Source organism: Bubalus bubalis, chromosome 2 (genome assembly GCF_019923935.1).
Source record: "Bubalus bubalis isolate 160015118507 breed Murrah chromosome 2, NDDB_SH_1, whole genome shotgun sequence".
Taxonomy (NCBI): domain Eukaryota; kingdom Metazoa; phylum Chordata; class Mammalia; order Artiodactyla; family Bovidae; genus Bubalus; species Bubalus bubalis.
In genome coordinates, this window is record NC_059158.1 from 138,005,309 (window position 1) to 138,027,413 (window position 22,105).

Consider the following 22,105-nt stretch of genomic DNA (forward strand, 5'->3'; position numbering starts at 1 on the left):
AACCATTGTGCTCTATCTTACCTATCTTGCTACTATCTTCCTAAACTTCTCCAGCTGATTTTGGTTTTATTTTTTAAAGTCTTTGAAGAAAAAAAGGAAATTCACATGTTCAACCCCAGAAATGTTTAAAAAACATTTTCTATACAACTAAAAAAAATTATTTTTAAAAAATTTAAAAAATGAAAAACTCTGACTACTAGAATGTTCTTTACATTAAAGTCTTAAGTCCTGGTTCTCTTCATAACATTCTTTCTCTAGACTCATAAAAATATTTCCAAGAATAATATTCCCTTCCTTTCAGTGAACTGAACATACAGAGTACTGCCCACAAGTAGATGATGGAAAATAGGAAAAATAAAAGTGTTCCTCCTTTGATAAAACCCTTCCACATCTGGTGCCCACTCAAGTTCGAGAATACCAATACCACCAAGCTACTCTTTGAAACAGTGCAATACCGGAAATCTTTCCACACCAAAATCCTAATCCCTTCCCTATCAGAGAGAAACCTGACCTATTCTAGTCCGATGCAGTGCCCAAGCCTTACTTTCACCTGCTTACTGCTCCTTTATTGCTACAAAAATGGTTGCAAGAGGGAAATGCAATTTTAAAAATCCACTTCAGTAACAGAGGTTCCAATGACTTCATTGTTACGTTAAATTTGTCTGAGAAACCATCCCCATAAATTGTTAAAATATATTATTAATACATATGATATGAGATACTAAGATGTTTATTGGATAATTATTGCCATCCAGGTACTTTATTTGTTGAACTTTCAACAGTTCAGTTCAGTCACTCAGTCATGTCCGACTCTTTGCGACCCCATGGACTAGAGCATGCCAGGACTCCCTGTCCATCACCAACTCCCAGAGTTCACCCAAACTCATGTCCATTGAGTCCATGATGCCATCCAACCATCTCATCCTCTGTTGTTCCTTTCTCCTCCCGCTTTCAATCTTTCCCAACATCAGGATCTTTTCCAATGAGTCAGCTCTTCGTATCAGGTGGCCAAATTATTGGAGTTTCAGCTTCAACATCAGTCCTTCCAATGAATATTCAGGACTGATTTCCTTTAGGATGGACTGGTTGGATCTCCTTGCAGTCCAAGGGACTCTCAAGAGTCTTCTCCAACACCACAATTCAAAAGCATCAATTCTTCGGAGCTCAGCTTTCTTTATAGTCCAACAGTTAGGTTTCTTATTAAGAATACAGTTATTTTATATTTACTATGCATCCCAGGTGGCGTTAGTGGTTAAAAACAAACAAACAAAAAACCCACCTGCCAATCCAGGAGATGGAATAAACTCAGGTTTGATCTGGAAAATCCCCACGGACAGAAGAGCCTGGCGGGCTACAGTCCATAGGGTCACAATGAGTTGGACACAAATAAAGTGACTTAGCACGCAGCACACTAGCCAACTGTTTACTTAATTTCTACCTGAATTATTTTATATAGGAACATGGAGATCAACACTGAAATTTCAGTACAACGGGTATTGAAAGACATACTTTTCAAGACCTAGGGCTCTGCCCAGAGACTGCCATGAAATGATAGGACTCAATAAATATTTATTAGTGGAAAAATGAATTGCATTCCATTTGCTTGTTTCTACAGCAGCCATCATAACAGGGTTTTTTAAATTTTATAGTCCTCGATGCAAAAAAATCTAACTAGTGCAGTTTCATGTTGCTTGGGTCATATCAGAACAAGAGTAACCAAGCTCTAAGACAGAAGTTAACAACTTCTTACACCAGTCTCTATGTGCTGGCAAGAAAAATTAACCTATCCTGTGGGTAGGGGATAATTTAAGTGAAGCTTTGTGTTTGTGCTCAGTCGCTCAGTCGTGTCTGACTCTTTGCAACCCTATTGGACTATAGCCCTCTGTCCATGGGATTTGCCGGGCAAGAATACTGGAGTGGATTGCCATTTCCTGCCCCAGGGGATCTTCCTGACCCAGGGATTGAACCTGTGTCCTGCATTAGCAGGCAGACTGTTTACCATTGAGCCACCTGGGAAGCCTTCCAAGTAAAGGTTAGAAGCTTGCAAAAAATATATTTCTAAAAAAATATTTCTATGATGTTTCCTTTTCTTAGGGGGAAAAAAAAGCTACCAGGGACTCTTCTCAAGAAATTATAAGTCAAAGTTTCTAAACAGATACAGAATACCACTAGCTAATGTGCCAAGTAAAAATCTGGAAGACACTATGTTTTTATTTCATAAAAGCAGAGACCTAAGATGCATTCCTGTCTATAAAAGTAGTTGGTCCTTGCACTGATCATCCATCTGGCTTCTCCTCTCATTTGGAGAGATCACGAACATTTACAGTTTTAACCACATCTATTTCAGTTATTGTTCTTTCCATTTCAAATATTTCCTCTTCACTCTCCCTAAAGGTAAAGGAGGTAATAAGCTGGGCTCAATTCCTTTCTTCCCAGCCTTCTAAAATTTGGGCTTCATGCCTTCTGTTTTACCTCTCAACATCCCAAGGTAGCCCTCACATCTGCTAAACACATCCAGAACCACATCACGCCACATCAAAACCACTCCAAATGCCCCGGTATAACTCTCTAAACTAAGCTGGAGTGGATTGCCATTTCCTTCTCCAGGGGATCTTCCCAACCCAGGGATCAAACCTGGGTCTCCCGCATTGTAGACAGGCGCTGTACCGTCTGAGCCACCAGGGAAGTCTCTAAACTAAGCTGCTGCTGCTGCTGCTACTAAGTCGCTTCAGTCGTGTCCGACTCTGTGGGACCCCATAGACGGCAGCCTACCAGGCTCCCCCGTCCCTGGGATTCTCTAGGCAAGAACACTGGAGTGGGTTGCCATTTCCTCCTCCAATGCATGAAAGTGAAACGTGAAAGTGAAGTTAAACTAAGCTACCTGTATCCAAATGCCAAACTCATACTCAAACTCTTAAACACACACTGCCACACACTCTGCACGAGCCCAGTACTACAAACTGTTACATTCAAGATACACACACTCCATCCATAACTGCCCCTCACGGCAGCAGCCTCTTTCTCTAATGCCTCCAAATAAAAACTTTCATCATATTAATAAAACATGATGGACACTGCAGCTTCTATATATATATATATATCAGAATCATTTTAGTGAGCTTTAGACAGAACACTGACTTAGGATGAGCACCTTCCACAAGTCTTATAATATAGACTATACTAGATCCAACCAGTCCACCCTAAAGGAGATCAGTCCTGGGTGTTCACTGGAAGGACCGATGTTGAAGCTGAAACTCCAATACTTTGGCCACCTCATGCAAAGAGCTAACTCATTGGAAAAGACCCTGATGCTGGGAGGGATTGGGGGCAGGAGGAGAAGGGGACGACAGAGGATGAGATGGCTGGATGGCATCACTGACTTGATGGACATGAGTCTGAGTGAACTCTGGGACTTGGTGATGGACAGGGAGGCCTGGTGTGCTGTGATTAATGGGGTCACAAAGAGTCGGACACGACTGAGTGACTGAACTGAACTGAATGGACTTAATATCTACAAGATCTTCGAGAACAAACACCAAAAAAAGATATCCTTTTCATCACAGAGGACTGAAATGCAAAAGTAGGAAGTCAAGAGATACCTGGAGTAACAGACAAGTTTGGCCTTGGAGTACAAAATGTAGCAGGGCAAAGGCTAACAGTTTTGCCAAGAGAAGGCACTGGTCATAGCAAACATCCTCTTCCAACAACACAAGAGAAGACTCTACACATGGACATCACCAGATGGTCAATACTGAAATCAGATTGATTACATTCTGTGCAGCCGAAGATGGAGAAGCTCTACACAGTCAACAAAAACAAGACCGGGAGCTGACTGTGGCTCAGATCATGATCTCCTTGTTGCCAAATTCAGACTTAAACTGAAGAAAGAGGGAAAACCTCTACAACATTCAGATATGATCTAAATCAAATCCTTTACAATTATACACTGGAAGTGACAAGTAGATTCAAGGGATTAGATCTGATAGATACAGTGCCTGAAGACCTATAGACGGAGGTTCATGACATTGTACAGGAGACAGGGATCCAGACCATCCTCCCGAGAAAGAAATGCAAAATGGCAAAATGGCTGTCTGAGGAGGCCTTAACAAATAGCTGAGAACAGAAGAGAAGCAAAAGGCAAAGGAGAAAAGGAAAGATATACCCATTTGAATGCAGAGTTCAAAAGAAAAGTAAGGAGAGATAGGAAAGCCTTCCTCAAGTAATCAATGCAAAGAAATAGAGGAAAACAACAGAATGGGAAAGACTAGAGATCTCTTCAAAAAAACTAGAGATACCAAGGGAACATTTCATGCAAAGATGGGCACAATAAAGGACAGAAACGGTATGTACCTAACAGAAACAGAAGATATTAAGAAGAGGAGGCAAGAATACACAGAAGAACTATACAAAAAAAGATCTTAATGAACCAGATAACTACGATGGTATGATCACTCACCTAGAGCTAGACATCCTGCAATGCAAAGTCAAGTGGGCCTTAGGAAGTATCACTACGAACAAAGCTTGTAGAGGTGATGGAATTCCAGTTAAACTATTTCAAATCCTAAAAGATGATGCTATGAAAGTGCTGCACTCAATATGCCAGCAAACTCAGCAGTGGCCACAGGACTGGAAAAGGTCAATTTTCATTCCAATCCCAAAGAATGTTCAAACTACCACACAGTTGCACTCAACTCCCATGCTAGCAAAGTAATGCTCAAAATTCTCCATGCCAGGCAGGCTTCAACAGTATGTGAACCATGAACATCCAGATGTTCATGCTGGATTTAGAAAAGGCAGAGGAACCAGAGATCAAATTTCCAACATTCGTTGGATCATAGAAAAAGCAAGAGTGTTCCAGAAAAACATCTACTTCTGCTTTATTGACTATGCCAAAGCATTCGACTGTGTAGATCACAACAAACTGTGAAAAATTCTTAAAGAGGTGGGAATACCACACCATCTTACCTGCTTCCTGAGAAATCTGTATGCAAGTCAAGAAGTAACAGTTAGAACCAGACATGGAACAATGGACTGGCTCTAAACTAGGAAAGGAGTATGTCAAGGCTGTATATTGTCACCCTGCTTATTTAACTTATATGCAGAGTACATCATGAGAAATGCTGGTGTGGATAATGCACAAGCTGGAATCAAGATTGCCGGGAGAACACCAATAACCTCAGATATGGCACATGACACCACCTTTATGGCAGAAAGGGAAGAGGAACTAAAGAGCCTCTTGATGAAAGTAAAAAACAAGAGTGAAAAAGCTGGCTTAAAACTCAACATTCAAAAAACTAAGATCATGGCATCTGGTCCCATCACTTCAAAACAAACAGATGGGGAAATAATGGAAACAGTGAAAGACTTTATTTTCTTGCACTCCAAAATCACTGCAGATGGTGACTGCAGTCATGAAATTAAAAGACCCTTGCTCCTTGGAAGAAAAGCTATGACCAACCTAGACAGCATATTCAAAAGCAGACATTATTTTGCCAACAAAGGTCCATCTAGTCAAAGCTATGGTTTTTCCAGTAGTCATTAATGGATGTGAGAGTTGGACTATAAAGAAAGCTGAGTGCCAAAGAATTGATGCTTTTGAACTCTGGTGTTGGAGAAGACTCTTGAGAGTCCCTTGGACTGCAAGGAGATCCAACCAGTCCATCCTAAAGGAAATCAGTCCTGAATATTCACTGGAAGGACTGATGCTGAAGCTGAAACTCCAGTACTTTGGCCACCTGATGTAAAGAGCTGACTTATTGGAAATGACCCTGATGCTGGGAAAGATTGAAGGCGGGAGGAAAAGGGAACGACAGAGGATGAGATGGTTGGATGGCATCACCGACTTGATGGACATGAGTCTGAGCAAGCTTTGGGAGTTGGGATGGATAGGGATGCCTGGCGTGCTGCAGTCCATGGGGTCGCAAAGAGTTGGACATGACTGAGTGACTAAACTGAACTAGTCAAGCTACACCCCACTATATTAAACAGCAAGTTAGCAATATCACTTCCTCATTTTCCAAACATATCTGCTGCTAAGTAGCTTCAGTCGTGTCCAACTCTGTGCGACCCCATAGACGGCAGCCCATCAGCCTCCCCTGTCCCTGGGATTCTCCAGGCAAGAATACTGGAGTGGGTTGCCATTTCCTTCTCCAACGCATGAAGGTGAAAAGTGAAAGTGAAGTCACTCAGTCGTGTCTGACTCCTAGCGAGCCCATGGACTGCAGCCTACCAGGCTCCTCTGTCCATGGGATTTGCCAGGCAAGAGTATCGGAGTGGAGTGCCATTGCCTTCTCTGACATTTGCTGCTAGATTCATCAAAAGAGGTACTTTACATCCTATTGCTGGCTTTGGAAATTAGGAGTCTCAAATGTCAATTACCTAGGGGCTCGTGCCTTATATGAGGCCTGCCAATGGTCTTCCAGTTTAAGTGAAATAATTCCCAGTAATTGGCCACGTGGAAGAAAATGAACAGAAAGTTGGATAACTATCACCCAAAAAGGTTCAGGACATCGTCTCTTTGATGGATTGAGGGGTACAGAGAAACTAAAACTAAACGGCTTTCACAGAATTTACAAACTTGAAATATCTATATTTTACTCTGGAGAAAATAAAGCAGCAGGCCTTATATAAACAGGCACATAACAAATGCAAACACAAAATAAAAAGTTTAAAAAAAAATTAAGAAGAACCAAATAGAAAAGTGCCTTCAAAGATGGACAAACATCTATACCTAGTGACATTAACAGATGCAACTCACTTTAGCGAGACCTATTTGCAAACAATATCAAAGATGTGCATACCAAGAATGAACAAGAGTCCCCCCAGCCTCTGTTAGGCCACCAGGATTCCTCAGAGTTTTCCCTGCATTTTTATCTAGAGGTTTCCAAGTACTGTCCCTCAGGTTATCCATGTTCTATGACCAGGTCCAAGTTGCCTAACCATGAAAATCAAACAATGGAGCCTTTTCCCCAGTTCTTAGAAGGAAAAAAATAATTATGTATACTGTCATATAGATATGACATTTATTCTTTATGTTTTCTCATTAATTTCTCTAAAACCTTAGCATCTACCACCATATGACCTCACAAGAAATGAAGGCAACATATACTCAGAAACTACATGTGTATATTTAGACAAAATTATAGAAATATGATAATTGTTAAATTTTAACTACTAACAATAGAAATATATTTTCTTCTATTTGAGCAGGGCCTGCTCCGTATGACAGAAGCAGCAATATTCCAGTTTTGTGGCACTCCAAACAATGTGCACCTTGAAACCCACCCAGGAGTTTTAGGCCCTAGGCGAGTTTCTCACTCACTAGCCTCTAGTCACATCTCTAGGCCCACTTACAAACATCCTGCAAGAAGCAATGAAAAACTAGGGAGTTTGAGTTGAGCAAGGCCTGTGGGCCCTGATGAATTCCACTGTAAGATGTCCACCAAGTTCCACAAACCCTCCTGCCACGGGAGTGAGGCTGGAACCATGCAGACCAAGGAGTCAGTCAATGGAGCATGTATGATTCCATAAAAGCTACCGGTGGCATCAAGATCTCCCCTGCTCCTCTTCTGGGTTCTGATCTGTACAGAGTAGCCCACCTGTGATGGAGCCACTGGAGGAACAGGATCAAAGGATGGAAAAGCAAGGGTTAAAGTGACTTGCCGAGCTATGAGAAATATTCTAGTTGGATGTTGAAGCTTTAATGCTTGGCTCTAATAGGGTAATGACTCTCACTCCTTTCTCATAAACATGCTAAGTACATTTTTACTTTCTCCAGAAACCAAATCCCTCTGTGACTTTATGACTTACTGCCATAACTACGAGCCTCTTACGCTATTAACAATCTAGTGGCACAGCCCTAAGGACTTGGCCTGTTTGTTAAGTCTTAGGCATGCCCCCCTCACAAACTCCTGCAAAATAAACCCTAGTTAAACAGATTACAGAAAAACAAAAAGGAAAGAAAATACAAACTCTATTCGTGGCTGACAAAAAACCTGCACAGAGCTTACAGAAATGAACAAAATGATACAGTGTCAGAGTCTGAAGAAGAGATGTCAATGCAGTCATCTCTGGGGCAAAATCAAGGTTGCCAGTGTTCACCACTGAGCACTAGTGGAAGTGATTCAACAACTCCAACTCCCACACTAAATCCCTGAGTCCAAGATCTAATTCTGGGTTAGTCTGATAGAGCTGCCTACCCCAATTTACAGAGAAAAGGGGCAGGCCGGATAATCTGGCACAAGGCAGAGACCCCTTCCATTTGGCCATTGTAGCTGGTCGACTAACATCGTCATTTGCTACTCTACAAGAGTTTTCCATGACACTATTAAAGCACATTATCCTTTCCAAATGTTTTTTGCCTCAATAGAGCCCATTTCCACCTTGCAATAAAATTAAGCAAGGTGGTGGTTTAGTCACTCAGCAGTGTCTGACTCGTGTGAACCCATAAATGATAGCCTGCCAGGCTCCTCTGTCCATAGGATTACCCAGACAAGAATACTGGACTGGGTTGCCATTTCCTCTTCCAGGGGATATTCCCCACCCAGGGATCCAGCCAGGGTCTTCTGCAGTGCAGGCAGGCTCTTTACCAACTGAGCCACCATTCTATTTAATACTAGTTCTCTTGATCTGAAAGCAATCTTTTTATTTAATCCAAAGACCTCTTTTAATGCTATCAAAATGGCAGTCAAAATTGGTTTAGAATCTTTAAGTAATTTCTAAGGATAGAAAGAATCTCTACTTACTACACCTTGTTTTTGTTTTTTTTTAAATGTTTCTCAGTTCTCCTAGAAATATTTAACTTGATTTTAAACAACCTAAAGTACTCGTGTACTTGTGAAGCTGAACATTTGGTTTTCATCCAAACTGTTAAAAAAATATGCAACTTTGGTAAGCATGAAAAGACCATAGAATGGAAACAGACTTAAGATCCCTAAAAGTTCCAAAATTTTCTTATCCTATTATATTTTAAAAAGGAATCTATCCAACTATCCGACATTCTAGAAAAGGCAACATTATGGAAATAATGAGATCGATGGTTCCAAAAGTTAGGGAAGACAGATGAATGGGCAGAACACAGAGGGCTTTTGAAAGGGTGGTGAAACTACCCTGTGTGATACTCTAATGGTGGACACATGTCCTTAAATATTTGACAAAACCCATAGAATGCACAATACCGAGAGTGAACTCTAATGTAAACTATAGACTTTGGGTGATAATGATGTGTCAGTCCAGGTTCAGGGACTGTAACAAATATACCGCTCTTGTTCCAGATGCTGAAAATGGATGAGGTTGTGGGGATAGGTGGCTGGGAATATAGTGGAACTCTGTAGTTTTGGCTCTTTTCTGCTGTAAACCCAAAATTGTTCTAAAAAATAAAATCTTTGTTTAAAAAAGAAGTAACACTGCTACACAGCCTAACTAATTATCGGTATATATCCTCCAACTGAAAAAAAAAAAAAAAAAAGGTAGAATAGTTGAGGAAGAGGTTAAAACTCCTGTCACCAGAAAAAAGTGTGAGGAAAAGTCACTGTGCTGTTGTGCCTGTCTTGTGACATCACAGAATACTTGGCAGAACAGATGTGTTTCTGTTTGGCCTAGAGATGAGCAAGAGGAACCAGCAACACCAGTCATCAGAAGATGAGCATTCTCTTTGAAGAACCATGTTTGACGCTGTTGAAATACTGCACAGAAATGCCAGGCAAAGCCATTCAACATACACATACAACCAGTACATCATTTTTAATTTTATGTCTAGATATTTCACCTCATTTTTGGTAAAATAACTTCCCAGATATAATATCTATATCCATCTTAAAGAATCAGGGGATTTGTTAGCTAATTTCAGAATTGACGAACTAAATAACTATCAGATATACTCCCACAAGCATCTGCTTTGCTAAAAATGTTATAAAAGCAGAAATCTAGGTCTTTAAGGGTGTTGGAGAAGACTCTTGAGAGTCCTTTGGACTGCAAAGAGATCAAAGCAGTCAATACTAAAGGAAATCAATCCTGAATATTCATTGGAAGGACTGATGCTGAAGCTCCAATATTTTGGCCACCTGATGTGAAGAGCCAACTCATTTGAAAAGACCCTGATGCTGGGAAAGATTGAAGGCAGGAGGAGAAGGGGACGACAGAGGACGGGACGGTTGGATGGCATTACCGACTGAATGGACACGAGTCTGAGCAACTCCAGGAGATGGTGAAGGACAGGGAAGCCTGGAGTGCTGCAGTCCATGGGGTCGCAAAGAGTTGGACATGACTGAGCAACTAAACAACAACAAAAAGGTCTTTAAATATAATAAATGAGCTTTCCAAGACATCAAATTCTAATTGAACCTTAAGTTTTAATGAGAAACACCATTGCTAACTAACATCCTGCAATTACTATGGTACAGAGTGGAATATGCAGAGGAGCACACAGGCACCAGATTCAACACATCTGAGACGAGCCTTCCCAAGCATCCGAGTTTCACAAGTCAGAGGGATAAGTTCTCAAAACATCCATACACATGAAACAAACTTTTCATCTAGTTACTAGAATTATCCTTCAGACACACAGAGATCATAAAAGAAATGTTATTTGGGTTAATTAGTTTAAAAATCTTCTAAGAGAATATATGTAAAGCCCTATTATATACCCCTCCACCTCACCTTCAAAAGTTCGTTTTAACACACGAGTCCAGTTTTTCAAAATTGTAAACACAAGCTTTTCAAAGGAGATCTATTGCCTATGAGAATTGACTAGCATGTCTCATTCACACCTGAGGTGACCCAGCTGGCCAATGGATGGGACTCTGGGAGCACAGGGATGCACAGGTCACCCCCCATGATGACATCATCTATTTCAGGGTTGCCTCATCTCTCAAGGAGTGGCTTCATGCGGGGACCCTGCTCCCCTGGAGCATGGGAAGCTTCAGGGAGAGGTTTGCAGGCACAGGCTGTGTATAGAAATCATGGTCCACATCCTTGGCTTCCAAATGTCTACCTTTCCAAAAGGCATCTACCAACAAAGGTCCATCTGGTCAAAGCTATGGTTTTTCCAGTAGTCATGCATGGATGTGAGAGTTGGACTATAAAGAAAGCTGAGGGCAGAAGAATTGATGCTTTTGAACTGTGGTGTTGGACAAGACTCTTGAGAGTCCCCTGGACTGCAAGGAGATCCAACCAGTCCATCCTAAAGGAAATCAGTCCTGAATATTCATTGGAAGGACTGATGCTGAAGCTGAAACTCCAATACTTTGGCCACCTGATGCAAAGAACTGACACATCGGAAAACACCCTGATGCTGGGAAAGATTGAAGGCAGGAGGAGAAGGGAACGACAGAAGATGAGATGGTTGGATGATATCACTGACTCTATGGACATGAGTATGAGCAAGCTCTGGGAGTTGGTGATGGACAGGGAAGCCTGGTGTGCTACAGTCCATGGGGTCACAAAGAGTCAGACATGAATGAGAAACTGGACTGAACTGAACTGTGGTTCAGGCTGCTGCTGCTGCTAAGTTGCTTCAGTCATGGCCGACTCTGTGCGACCCCATAGGCGGCAGCCCACCTGGCTCCCCTATTTCTGGGATTCTGCAGGCAAGAACACTGGAGTGGGTTGCCATTTCCTTCTCCAATGCATGAAAGTGAAAAGTGAAAGTAAAGTCACTCAGTCGTGTCCAATTCTTCATGACCCTATGGACTGCAGCCTACCAGGCTCCTCCATCCATGGGATTTTCCAGGCAAGAATACTGAAGTGGGTTGCCATTGCCTTCTCTGTGTGGTTCAGGAGTGTGCTTTTTTTCTGCTTTTTACTGCTGCTTCTTCACATCTCTCTCTTGAGGATCTTTCTTCTCCCATGTGACAAAAGGTAGACTTAACCCTCACACATTCTGATTCTGACTGAGCAAACTTCCTGCAAGGTGTTAAACTTGCTGGTGCCAATAAAAGGGCACATTCAAAATACTGCAGGTCAAGAGAGCTTTCTCTGAAGAACACCCCATACCATCCCAGCAATTATGTTCTCCACAAACGTGAATTAACTTAAAACAAGAAAGCAAGCCTCATCCAGAGATTAAGAAAAGCATTTCAAACAAGAATGTTTGACTTTACATATTTTGTTAATAATTTATCAAACTTTATAATATGTTTATGTTTTGACAAATTGTTCATATAGATAAACTCAATCCAGAAATGTATTTAATTCTTACCACCTTAGGATCATATTTTTATTGCAAAGTATCACTGGATAATCAGAGTGGGGTTTTTTTTTGACACATTACATTTGGTAAAATTCTGTGTGAGAAAGTAGAATGGAAGTATGAATTCAAGGAGGAAAAGGAGCAATGTAAAAAGTTCCTACTATTAAAGTGCTTGTTCCTGTATTTTTAAGTGATGATGGAATTTATCAAATCACAACATGTTTAAATTCCCTTCTTTACATTTTAAACAGTAATAACTTTATTTTAAAAGTCAATATTTACATTATACTAGGAATCACATCCTTTGTAGCTTTTTAACTTTATAATGAAAACCTAAAAAATGTGCAAGGGAAAACATAGTTATAAAAATCTTTCAGAGGTGAAAGTTGAGGACAAAGAATGTTGCAGAGCTGTTCTTAAGCATCATTAGATGACCCAGCTTGGCCCTCCCTTTGGTCCCCGCAGGATCAATGGTGAAAATCATATTCTGCCTCTTTTGGGCCTGAATAAGTTCGATACTTTAAATCAAACACCCACATTAACAGTGACTTCCTGTGCAAGTCTTTAAAGAGCTGTTTTGGTTAAAGCCCATCTAAAATCTTGCAAATATTAAAAAAAAAAAAAATGATAACCAAACATTTCCTCCTGTACTATTTCCTTGACTGGGGGTGGGGACTTAGGGGGAGGCTATTTCAGATCTGTTCACATCATGACACAATGGGCTATCAGTCACACAATTCTTGATTATTCCTATTTAACAGGGAATCGGGGGAAAACATGCACTTAAACACTTTGGCAATATTTTCCACCACCAAGCCTTTTACTAGGGCTATTTATATAACAAAATATTAATCACATCCTATCCTTTCTGGCTTCATTTTAATGATTTCAGAAAGAGGAAAGAGAGTAGGAAGGAACCAGGAAGGATGGTGGGGAAGGAGAAAACACAGCCGCAGAAACTGGCGGTGGACCGTTCATTCATTCACTTAGTAGCTGCTGATAGCCTACTATCAGGCTCGCCAGAGCCCTAAACACTAAAAAGCAGGAGGCACAAACACTTTCCCCTAGAAGTGAAGAGCAAATAAATGGCTTAGCTTCCACCTTCCCAAGCCCCACACTAATCAAGGAGCTAAAAATGGCTTAAAACCAGAAGTGAGAGGCTCAACCATCACAGAACTTGCCGAGTCCATGTAAGAAGGAAAATGAAAGTACTCATTAAATACTTCTGTATTTAGACATGTCTGAAGATTAGGCAGTTCTGTGAAAAACATTCTCTTCAGATGGCAATTTCAGACACTTCCCATGAAATTCAAAAAACAAAGAACACTGCGGAGGTATTCAGGGGTTGAGGGCATGGGAAAGCCTTAGTATTTCAGCGCTTTTCCCAGTCACAAGTGTTTTCAAACAAGAATGAATTTCCATGGCCTTCAGTGTATCACAGTTCTTCACCCCAAGTTGAACATTAGGCAATATTCTTTCGGCCCTGTACACAATGGGCTCACTCTTCTAGACCAGCTTAGAAGTGGGGTAACAATTCTGATCTGAAGAGTACAGATGACATGACTCTAGAACCACATAATAATTATCGGGCGGCAGACTTCAGTACTCTATCCTGGGGTGTTTATACAGTGTTTCAAGCTGTATCCTAAATATAACTGTAGAAGTGACACATGTTTTTACAAGTGCTGTTTAAGAACAGGATAGGCAAACGAAATGCACCTCAGACTGAGCTAGAGGAAAAACAAGAGGTCTACCCCGACTGAGAGTCAGTAAGCCAAGCAATATCCGGGGGCCTCTGTTACTCCCTCTGAAAAACGAGGATTCTAGAGTTCACTTGCCTCCTCCACATGCTTTATAATACTGTTCAGAAAATGGTGGAAGTCTTCAGATACTTTAGGTACAAAGTTTCTATCAATGTTTTCTAAAGTTATGCACTACAAGAATTTCTTCACAAATCTTCTTAAAGTCCCTACAGTCTTAATTCTTTCTCTCTATAGGCTCAGAAGAGAAAAATGAAGTTAACTTTTAGATGAAAAACCACAATATTGTGATTATCCTCCAGTCAAATTAATTTTTTTTAAAAAGATGACGTGTGCTGACTGACTACCCTGCTCCTCATTAACCAATTCAAGGTGCCCATCTTCTCCCAAGATCAAAGAGAACTGGCATAGGAAGAGCTTTAGAGTAAATCAAATGACTCTGGAAGTGCAAGAATAGAATGTAAATTCTCTTTACAACTATAATGACATGAACACTAGAAACCACACAAACATACACACACTCACCCAAACTCATAACACACACAGAGACTATCAGACTTAGCTGCAGAGAGAACTTTCCAGAAGAGTCAGAAATATTAGATAAGTAGATACTATTGACATTTATTTCTTTTATAATCTCCATTTGTAATAGTTAACTATATCCTTTAAATTACTTAATTGTTTAAACTGGCTCTCTATAAAACTAAAACCATTTTCATGCCCACATTAATCTGGAGTCCCTACTCAAAGAAACTAAAGATAGTATTTTTAGCACACAATGGGAAATAATATTAAGATTTCTGTTTCACTCTTAAAAATCAGCAGTAAAGTTCTCCTCCCCTGTCTTGGCTCTCTTAGAGCATCAAAAGTATATTTTAACTGTTTCTGAGTCCACATGTGGAATTTAAAAATCCAGTTTAAAAGGCAAATGATTTAAAATATAAACACATGACTTCCTTTTCTACAGTGATTCCTAGAGGGAGGGGAAAAAAGTCTGAGTAGAAACAAACTGTTTAAAGAGGATTTTTTTTTTTTTTTAATTAAAAGCATACGACAAAAGCTAACTAAGCTTCTGCTTTCTCCTGGAAAAAAAATAATAAAGGCAAGACTCCCCCATCTTAATTTAATTAAATCTAAATTAAAGTTCAGTTTAGGTAATACCAAGTCTGTAAGAGGGTAGCCCTCAATTTCTGAAGAGTAAGGTTCCAAGTGTGTGCTTGCATTAGAGCAAGGGTTGGCAGACTTTCTGCAAAGAGTCAGTAAATATTTTCAATGCTGCAGGTCATATAGGCTCCATCACAAAGACTGCCCTCTCATGGCCTGAAAGCACCCACAGACAGTACATAAACAAATGAGGGAGGCTAGATTCTGTTTTATTTATGGACTCTGAAATGTGAATGTCATATAATTTTCATGTGTGTCAAAATATTACTCTTTGATCTCTTTCAACCACTTAAAAATGTAAAACCTATTCTTCTCACAGGCCATGTAGGCAGTAGGCTGAGCCTGGCCTGTGCACAGTGAGTGGTCTGCCAGCCTCTGAGTCAATGTCATAGAAGACTGGATGGGGGGTCAGCTCATCTTAGTCAATGTCCTTAGCACATAAAGGAAACTGAGGCCCAGAGAGGTGTGATGACCACAGGATCTCCCAGCAAATTCACAGCAGAAATGGAGGTGAGAATTAGATCTCAGGAAAGGCTAATTGAAAAGGTAAAGCAGTGATGAAGAAATGCCCATCTTGAGTTCAACTCAAATGGACAGGCAGAGGGTGTTCAACATCAAAGATGTCACAGCAAACTAGTCACCAGCAATAGGAGCCTTCAGTACCTGCCCGCCCACTGTGTTATCAGTTGCCTGCCCACTACAAGAAGGCAGTGGCACCCCACTCCAGTACTCTGGACTGAGCAACTTCACCTTCACTTTTCACTTTCATGCATTGGAGAGGAAATGGCAACCCACTCCAGTGTTCTTGCCTGGAGAATCCCAGGGACAGGGGAGCCTGGTGGGCTGCCGTCTATGGGGTCACAGAGAGTCGGACACGACTGAAGCGACTTAGCAGCAGCAGCAGCACACTGGTTCTGAGGGTTCTGTATCAGCAGTCAGGACCCAAAGATCAGCCAGATACCCATCAGCCTGACTCTGGTCTTCTGGGTACATAGCCCTGCTCATTTCTTCTGCAGCCAAAATAACAATCTCCACTTTGGTTATTCAGATCCTAGAACTCCAAGAAAAAAGGTCAATGTGGCCAAAGAGCAGAGATCAATGTTAAAAATTATTTTAAAGAACAGAGTAGAGAAGGGACGGCCAACTCCAGCTTATCTTCAACGCCCAACTAGCACCTCAGAAACCAACATGGTCAACCTCCCTCTCATCCCTGCTTCCTTCCCTCTTTTTTAAAATATGTTTGTCTCTTCCTATTAATATTTTTCTTTCTTTAATCTTCTCTTTTTTCTTTTTTTGGTGGGGCGTCACTGGTGGCTCAAACGGTAAAGAATCCACCTGCAATGCAGGAGACCTGGGTTCAAACCCCTGGAGAAGGGAATGTACCAATTCTTATTTTCATTTTCCCTTCACTCTTTTTATTTTGCCCACTCTTTTTATTTTACTTTCACTGGGTATAAACTCAACTGAAATACACTTTAAAATTAAAATACACACATGTATCCAATGATGTTTAACTTACCCCCTCTCTAAATAGCATTCTGTAGTTCTAAGAGAAATAAAGACTCCAAATTAAAGTGACTCTTTACAAAGGATCTATCATCTCTTTTAATCACACTTTTTTTTTTTTTTTTCAGAGAAATTTAGGGTTGTCTATCCTATTCACTCAAGGCTGGAAGTTTTACACCAGTGTTACCAGTGATTTTTAGAAATTCCATCATGATGATATTTTACGAAGACTGCTCTATCAACTGTTTTGTACTTACACACTTCCTCAGAAAAGACACCGTTCTATACTTCTGTGAAGAGGAAGTGGCATTCTTATAAGTAACTTTCAGTTCTTTTTGACAACTTAAAGCAAGAATGACTGCAAACACCTCAGAATTTTTTCAATGCACAGTTATTCTCCTATCTAAACATAAGATTCCTCAAATTAAGTGAATCGATGTGTTTAAAATGAGAGAAAAAAGGAGGACCAAAATGCTACAATTCAAACCTCTGGATAGAGATTTCACAATAATAAAACACTTCCTACTAACATTGTTTAAGCTAGAGAGAAAGCTGACCAGATAAATGGGCATAAACTTAAAACAAAACATAATCAAAATCTTATTTTAATTGAAATTAAAGAGCTGAAATTGATGCTAGAGAGCTAGTCTCTTCAAACTGACAGAGGAGGAACCATCTAGAGATCAGACTACTGAGTGCCTACCGTGAGCCACTTGTTGGACAGAGTGGCTTGATTATCACAACTTGATTATCACAACTTTCCCATCAAGTATTTATTATACCTATTTTATCATCAAGGAAAGTGGTGTCATGGCAAGACTGATAGCTAGTTAGGAGCAGAGATGTTCTTATAGCCCAGATTTCAGGTATCAATTTAAGGATCCTTTTAACTATGCCACTCCCATGTAATATTTTTGGAAATTGCTCATTGTGATGTCACAATATTTTAAAACATTCTAAATACAGAAAGAGACTACCCTAGAACCTTGACATAAGACTCTTTGGTAAAGAACAGAGCTCCTCAAAACAAGATTATTCCTTCTTGACTGCTAAGAAAAGGAGCATTAGCAGTTAAACGTTACATGCACCTCATGGGCCCCAAGACATAATTGTACTGAGGCTCCTAGTCCCAAAAAATGCATTCACTTGGCTTCTAAATGACTTCATGACTGAATCATTTATTCAAGTTGTAGCTGGCCATTTCTCAAGTTAATAGTCTATTCTGATATCTGGACTCCATTAAGAAGGATATGGAAAGATTTTCACACTTGCAGAAATAAATGAAGATATTTCAGCACGCCTAAAGAAACACTGAAATCCCTGGAGCAAGGAGCAACACCCATTTCCTGTCCAGGTAAGAAGAGAGGCTGAGGGGAGGGTGGGGACAGCAGGATTATTAAAATGGAGACCTATAACTGCTTGCTGTCTTAAAAAACTATAATAAAATGATTTTTGGCAACTCTAGTATCTCAAATTGCCCTGGAAAAACCTTACCCTGAAAGAGTTCATAAAAACAAAGCCAGGTCTTCCTGTGACTTGAAGGCAGATACTCAAATATCTGACTGGAGTCATGAGGGCCACTTTGACTAAGTCAATAGGTGGGGTAAACCTCACAACTAACTCAGAAGCATACTGCTTTAGTCAACAAAACCAGCAGAACTGTGTGCTTTTCTGACAATCAAAAGGATTCTAAAAATTCAACTGAAGATATTCCATCAACTGAGAGTGAAGGGCTCAGAAGGGGCACAAAAGGAGCCGGAAGAAGTAAAAAGAAAGAGAAACCATTTCCAGAAAGAGTAAGTCACTAAAATATTTTAAGTGTCCTGGTCAAATATTAAGGGTTTGTGGGGGGGTTTCTTGTTTTCTACAATAAAGATCCTCTTTTTAAACATAACCACAATACCATATTCATACTTTAAGTCATCAAAGAGCCAGTCAGGATCCAAATGTCCCCAACCATCTCTTAGAAGTATGTAAGTTTGCATCAGAATCCAATTAGTCTTAATTCTCATTTAATCTATATATTTCCCCTCCATTTTCTTTTTTCTTGCGTTTTTTGTTTTTTGTTTTTTTTTTTTTTTTAAAGAAATGAGGTCTTGTTGTAGAATCCCCATAGTCAGCATTTTTTAACTTAAAAAATGTATTAAGGCTTCCCTGGTGGCTCAGTGGTAAAGAATTCGCCTTCAAATGCTGCTGCTGCCGCTAAGTCGCTTCAGTCGTGTCTGACTCTGTGCGACCCCATAGACGGCAGCCCACCAGGCTCCCCCATCCCTGGGATTCTCCAGGCAAGAACACTGCAGTGGGTTGCCATTTCCTTCTCCAATGCATGAAAGTGAAAAGTGAAAGTGACTCAGTCATGTCCGACTCTTAGCAATCCCATGGACTGTATCCCACCAGGCTCCTCCGTCCATGGGATTTTCTAGGCAAGAGTACTGGAGTGAGGTGCCATTGCCTTCTCCGACCTTCAAATGCTAGAGACACAGATTCAATACCCAGTTCGGGAAAATCCCACATGCCATGGAGCAACTAAGCCCATACGCCACAGCTACTGAGCCTGTACTCTAGAGCCCGGGAGCCGCAACTACTGAAGCCCGAGTGCCTAGAGCCCATGCTCCATAACAAAAGAAGCCAACAATGAGAAGCCTGTGCACAGCAACTCCAGAGTAACCCCTGCTTGCCACCACTAGAGAAAAGCCCACGCAGCAACAAAAACCCAGCACAACAACAAATAATTATTATTTTTTAATGTACTAGGTTAAAAACAGGCTATCTCTAGACCTACTACATTATTCCATCAATGTCCCACACCATGAAGACTATCCAGTCTCTTTCAGTGAGGTCCATGCAATGGCACCCCACTCCAGTACTCTTGCCTGGCAAATCCCATGGACAGAGGAGCCTGGTAGGCTGCAGTCCATGGGGTCGCTGCCAGTCGGACACAACTGAGTGACTTCGCTTTCACTTTTCACTTTCATGCATTGGAGAAGGAAATGGCAACCCACTCCAGTATTCTTGCCTGGAGAATCCCAGGGACGGGGGAGCCTGGTGGGCTGCCGTCTATGGGGTCGCACATAGTGGGACACAACAGAAGCGACTTAGCAGCAGCAGCAGCAGCAGCATGCTACTCCAGGATACATGTTTATCCAAAAAAAATGTTGCCATGACAAGTAATATATGCAACATTCTATTCAAGTACTAGAGGGTGTCATGGAGACAGAAGACCCATAGGTAACACCTTACCTTATGCTATAGTACTTTTGGAACAAACTGGGGTACGAGTTAGTTTTTAAAAGATTATGCCTAAGCAACAAATGGAAATAATGAGCTCTGTCCAAATGCAAACTCATTAAGGTCTCCAAGAAAGGACACATAGTACCTATCAGAAGAACTCAAGTGAGAAAGATTCATTGTTAATAATATACATACACCTCTCCTACCAAGTTTGCACATTAACTATTTCTTCCTTTAGTTCTTCTGCCTTACTAGAATGAACCCGGTGCTTCAGTAAATACACAGTCCTCAAATACATGGTATGTCACTCATCTGGGATGCCTTCCACCCCCATCTTGCTGCTTAAATAATTTCTTTCTTCAAGGACCAGTTGGACTCACTCTAGCTCCTTGAAACCTTTACCCATCTCTGGACTCCTGGAGTCCCTAATTAGCACCCCCAAAATGTAGTCTAAACCTGCACCATAGCTGTTTTGAGAATAGTGCGCATGTATTGAATAAAGATTTGAGGAAGGCCTTCCATGTACAAGGCATTCAAGGTCATCTCTAACAAGACCATGAGCTCCATGGGAAAAACGGTCTCTTGTGATGCTACATCTATTTCAGGAGTCCAGAAGCACAGTGTCTAAGAATGTGTACTTGAAGTCAAGCTTGCCCAGATGTGTTGAATCCCAGACTCATAATTACTTAACCTCTCAGATCTCATTTTCATCATCTGTAAAACAGAATGATAACAGCCAGTCTTTCATAGAGATGTTATTAGGATCAAATCACATAAAGCATGAGTATTATCTTGTCTTCAGTTCAGCTGCTCAGTTGTGTCTGACTCTTTGCGACCCCATGAACCGCAGCACACCAGGCCTCCCTGTCCATACCAACTCCCAGAGTTTACCCAAACTCATGTCCATTGAGTCAGTGATGCCATCCAACCATCTCATCCTCTGTCATCCCTTTCTTCTCCCACCTTCAATCTTTCCCAGCATCAGGGTCTTTTCCAATGAGTCAGCTCTTCGCATCAGGTGGCCAAAGTACTGGAGTTTCAGCTTCAACATCAGTCCTTCCAAAGAACACCCAGGACTGATCTCCTTTAGGATGGACTGGTTGGATCTCCTTGCAGTCCAAGGGATTCTCAAGAGTCTTCTCCAACACCACAGTTCAAAAGCAGCAATTCTTCTGTGCTCAGCTTTCTTTATAGTCCAACTCTCACATCCACACATGACTACTGGAAAAACTATAGCCTCGACTAGACGGACCTTTGTTGACAAAGTAATATCTCTGCTTTTTAATAGGCTGTCTAGGTTAGTCATAACTTTCCTTCCAAGGAGCAAGCGTCTTTTAATTTCATGGCTGCAACCACCATCTGCAGTGATTTGGGAGCCCAAAAGAAGTCAGCCACTGTTTCCACGGTTTCCCCATTATCTTGTCTCCTTATTACCAATTCTCTCTAGTCTTATCTGTTCTTATCCTTTATGGAAAGAAGAGGAGTAGAGGACTCCAACAGAGTTACTGCCACGGAGATGGAGTCCGAACACTCCTTGATGGTTTGAATACATGGAGGATACACTTTGTCATGGGTGTGAGTGTCCCTTCCCAAAATATTTAGGATCCCTTTTCCTAGTGTCACCCTGATACTTTCCCTGTGAAGAAATGGAACTTGCTCAGAACTAAATACAATGTAAACCTATCTCCATCCAAATTTAAAAAGAGGGGAAACAAGAAAAAAAAAAAAGACCAAAAATGATATTTTATCTTCTGATAGGGCCAACTGATGTATGGATGTGAAAGTTGGACTATAAAGAAAGCTGAGTGCTGAAAAACTGATGCTTTTGAACTGTGGTGTTAGAGAAGAGTCTTGAGAGGCCCTTGGACTGCAAGGAGATCCAGCAGTCAATCCTAAAGGAAACCAGTCCTGAATATTCATTGGAAAGACTGATGCTGAAGCTGAAACTCCAATACTTTGGCCACCTGATGCAAAGAAGCAACTCATTGGAAAAGACCCTGATGCTGGGAAAGATTGAAAGCAGGAGAAGAAGGGTATGACAGAAGATGAGATGGTTGGATGGCATCACTAATGCAATGGACATGAGTTTGAGTAGGCTCCGGAAGTTGGTGATGGACAGGGAAGCCTGGCGTGCTGCAGTCCATGGGGTCACAAAGAGTCAGACACGACTGAGCAACTGAACTGAACTGGGGCCAAAAATTTACTTTTGAATGGAAACCCAAGAAGCTCTGCTTACAGAAGCTTTTCCAAATTTTTG

At 41.0% G+C, this 22,105-nt stretch overlaps 1 protein-coding gene across 11 annotated transcripts in view; it reads right to left on the minus strand.

The window, feature by feature from the left end:
* ANKRD44 (ankyrin repeat domain 44) overlaps positions 1 to 22,105 on the minus strand; it is a 314,414-nt gene that overhangs the window by 281,945 nt on the left and 10,364 nt on the right. The gene's annotated exons all lie outside the window — the stretch shown is intronic.